Raw genomic sequence first — 4,553 nt, 5'->3', positions numbered from 1 at the left:
CCTTCCACAGTTTGGCTATTGTGGACATTGCTGCTATAAACTTTGGGGTGCAGGTGTCTCAGTTTTTCACTGCATCTGTATCTTTGGGGTAAATCCCCAGTAGTGCAATTGCTGGGTCATAGGGTAGGTCTATTTTTAACTCTTTGAGGAATCTCCACACAGTTTTCCAGAGTGGCTGCACCAGTTCACATTCCCACCAACAGCGCAAGAGGATTCCCCTTTCTCCACATCCTCTCCAAAATTTGTTGTTTCCTGTCTTGTTAATTTTCACCATTCTCACTGGTGTGAGGTAGTATCTCATTGTGATTTTGATTTGTAAAGGATACATTTCCAATAAATGTATTGGAAGGTTACAACCTCAGGAGGTTATATCGGACTAACCCTTTTATGGACACAAATGATAAACTTTGGGGAAAATATGAAAAAAAAATTATTTGAAGGTACTGGAAAGCAACCAAAAAGCAGGCAGTAGCAATTGAAGGGATGGTCAATCTTCAAAGAACTGAAATATAACAAGTGTGATTTATGCTTATACATCTTTTCATGTGAGGGCACTACTCCGTCTGTACTGTGAAAAGCACCTGGAAGTCAATCAGAAAGCCACAGTCTTAGTGGCTTAAGGATGGAATCTGGGGCTGCCAGAACAGCTGGAAATTGAGGAGGGAAATTCTGAAAAGGAAGGAGTAACAGAGGGAGAGAGCTCTAAAATCTATACATACACTACCCAAATCCTTGGTTGGCTAATGAACTCAGTGCACGAGGGAGACTCCAAGGAGCCCAGCAAAAAAAGCAACATCAGGATTGCTGAAAGAAATGATCAAAAATTCCAGGTAGAACTTGACTCTAGCTGACTTAACTACTTAGGAGAACATATTAACACTCATCAGAGGAGGATAATTGAATCTAGAGACTCTACAATATATCATCCACAAAATCCAATATGTAATTTTAAAAATACTAAATATGTAAAGAAATGGAAAAATTGGACTCACAGTCAAGAAAAAAGTAATCAATAGAAAATGACTCTAAGATAACTCAGATGTAAGAATTAGCAAAAACTTTTAAACACTTATTATGCATATATTCAAGGTCTTAAAATATATATCATAATGAATTAACAGATGGAAGATGTTAACAGATATATAGAAACTCTTTAAAAAAAAGAGCCACATGGAAATTCCAGAATTGAAAAGTACAAAATTTGAAATGCACCTACTGGGTGGGTTTAACAGTTAATTAGAAATGGCTGAAGTGTTGGAGAATTTAAAAACAGATTAAGAAGGGAACCTGGGTGGCTCAGTAGGTTAAGCTTCTGCCTTCAGCTCAGGTCATGATCCCAGCGTCCTGGGATTGGGCCCCACATGCTCAGATGGAAATCTGCTTCTCCCTCTCCCACTGCCCCTCCATCCTGCTCAGGTGCTCTCTCTCTCTCTCTCCTTCTCTCTCTCAAATAAATAAATAAAATCTTTTTTTTTTAATAAATAAAATTTAAAAAAACAGATTAAGAGAAATTATATAATTTGAAAAACAGAGGTAAAAACTATTGAAAAAATTAATAGAGCCCTACTGACCTTTAGGACAATATCAAAGAGTTTTACACATATATATATAGTAGGAATCTCAGCATAGGACAGAAAGAAAGGTTTGAAAAAATAATGGCTGAAATTTTTCTAAACGCTGGAATACATAAACTTACAGATCCAAGAAACACGGCAAAGCTCAAGTAGGATATATATAAAGAAATGTATATCAAGAGCATCATGGTCAAGCTATTGAAAAAGCAAGGATAAAGAAAAAAATCTTAAAGGCAGCTAGAGAAAATGACAGTGCTAACTGGGCAGGTGGGTGGATGGACATAACTCAGAAACAACGAAAGGTAGAGGACAATGAAATTACATTTTTTTGACTTGAACTTGGAGGGGGAGCAGAGGGACAAGATAATTCAGAATTCTACTTCTAGAGAAAATAGCATTTTTTAAAATTATGGTGAAATAAAGATAATTTCAGATAAATAAAAACTCAGAATTTCTCACCAGCAGATCTCTATTACAAGAAATGCTTTAAAAAATTCTTCAGAGGGAAAGGAAATTATCCAAGTTGGAAACGTGGATCTTCAGAAAGGAATGAAGAGCACTGGAAATGGTTAATATGTGGGTAAACATAAGAAACTATACATTGTTTTCTTAATTTTCTTATAAAACATGTAATTGTTTAAGACAAAAATTCACTATGTTTAAACATATGTGGCTCTAATATATATATGACAATAATAACATAAAGGATGAGGGGATAAGTCGAACAATACTTTTGCGAGGTTCTTACACTTTACATCAGGTACTACAATATAAACTCTATGTACACTGAGATAATTTAAGGATATATACAGTAAGTGCTAGAATAAGCACTCAGAATTAATGTAAAGAGGTTTAGTAGGTCAATAGAATATTTAAGATGAAATATTAAGAAATATTGAGTAACCCAAAAGAAAGGAGGAACAAAAGAACAAAAAAGGATGAAAAAATAGAATATGAATTTCAAATGACAGTAAATCTACATCCAACCAAATTAATATTACATTAAATATAAGTAGACTAAAAACTCCAATTAAAAGGCAGAAATTATCAGACTAAATGTAAATAATAAAATCAAGAACCAACTATAAGCTATTTACAGGAGATACATATTTACAAACATGCATACATAAAGACAAAAATAGATTCAAAAGAAAAGGATGGAGAAAGATTTATCAGGCAAACAGTAAGCCTAAGAAAAGTGGAGTGGTTATATTACTATCAGACAGTATAGACTTCAAGGCAGGAGTAGAAAAGGAGGAACAGTTCAGGAAAATGAAAGAGAAGAAAGAAAGAAGGAGGGAGAAAGAAAGAAAAGAAAGAAAGAAAGAAAGAAAGAAAGAAAGAAAGAAAGAAAGAAAGAAAGAAAGAAAGGAAGGAAGGAAGAAAGAAGAAAGAAAGAAAGAAAGAAAGAAAGAAAGAAAGAAAGAAAGAAAGGAAGGAAGGAAGGAAGATCGGTCAAATCAAATCATCAGGAGGAAATAAAAACCCATCCGAAGACATAAAAATCCTGTGCATGCACCTAATAACACAACCTCAAAAACATATAAAGCAAAACCTCACCAAACTAAAAGAAGAAATAGACCAATCTACAATCATAGAGTGTAACCCTCATCTCTAGTGAGTGATATCCGTAAAGATAGGGGCACCTGGGTGGCTCAGTGAAGCACCCGACTTTTGATTTTGGCTCAGGTCATGATCTCAGAGTCCTAGGATTGAGCACCAAGTGGGGTTCTGGTTTGGCATAGAGTCTGATTGTCCCTCTTCCTCTGTTCCTTCTCCTGCTCTTTTCTCTCTCAAATAAATAATTTCTAAAAAATCCATAAGAATAATACTGATGGGAATAACACTATCAATACTGAATTGATAGTTATAGAACAATTGATAGTTATAGAACCACTCGACTGCAGAATACACATTCTTTTTCAAGACGACATAGACCATTCACTGCGGTAGGTGATATGCTGGGTTATGAAGTAAGTCTCAATAAATTTCACAAAAGGTTGAAATCTTAGTGTATCTTCTCTGGCCACAACAGAATTAAATTGGAAATTAATACTAATTTCTAGAAAAGCCTCTCAACATTTGGAAATTGGGATGTTTGGGTGGTTCAGTGGTTTAGCGCCTGCCTTTGGCCCAAGGCATGATCCTGGAGACCTGGGATCGAGTCCCGCATCGGGCTCCCTGCAGGGACCTGCTTCTCCCCCTGCCTGTGTCTCTGCGTCTCTCTCTCTCATGAATAAATAAAATCTTTAAAAAAAAACTTTCATTTAAAAAAATTGGAAATTACACACACACTTCAAAGAAGGGAGTCAAAGAAGGGAAATAAAAAACTATTGTGAAATGATGAAAATGAAAGCAGAAACAGCAAAAACTGTGAATGCAGATAAAGCAGCGCATAGAGGGAAAGGCATAGCTTTAAATACATATATTTTTTTTTAAAATAGAAGGGTCCAGAATCAATAATACGGTCATCTACTCTAAGCAGCTAGAAAAAGGAGAGAAAAATCAAACCCAAATTCAGTAGCAAGAAGGAAATGAACAAAGCGCAAAATCAATGAAGTAGGAAACAAAATCAATGGAACCAAAAGACGGCTTTTTGGAAATATTTTTTAAAATGATGAACTTCTCGCTCTGTTAGTTGGAAAAAATAGAGACAAAATGCAAACAACCAAAGTCCTGAATGTCTGAACGAAAGACAAGTCCCCTTACTGCGGCGGGCCTGTAGGGGGGTAAATAGACGTACAGGTAGAGGCTGCTGCGGTGGAGGGAGGCTGATCCAGGTGGGATGGGGGCTCCCCCCGCGCGCCTCGACGGCATCCAGCCCACCCCGCAGCTTCCCGCGTCCCGAGCTGCAGGTGGCGGCCCCGCCCCTCGGCCCTCGCCCCGCCCACCGCCGCCCTCGCCCCGCCCACCGCCGCCCCGCCCTTCCGCGCAGGCGCAGAGCAGGCGCGCGGCGGGGCGCGGCTTGGCGGCTGCGCG

This window comes from Canis aureus, chromosome 2 (assembly GCF_053574225.1).
Source record: "Canis aureus isolate CA01 chromosome 2, VMU_Caureus_v.1.0, whole genome shotgun sequence".
NCBI lineage: Eukaryota > Metazoa > Chordata > Mammalia > Carnivora > Canidae > Canis > Canis aureus.
The sequence above is the reverse complement of the archived record's forward strand: the minus strand, read 5'-3'. Positions refer to the sequence as shown.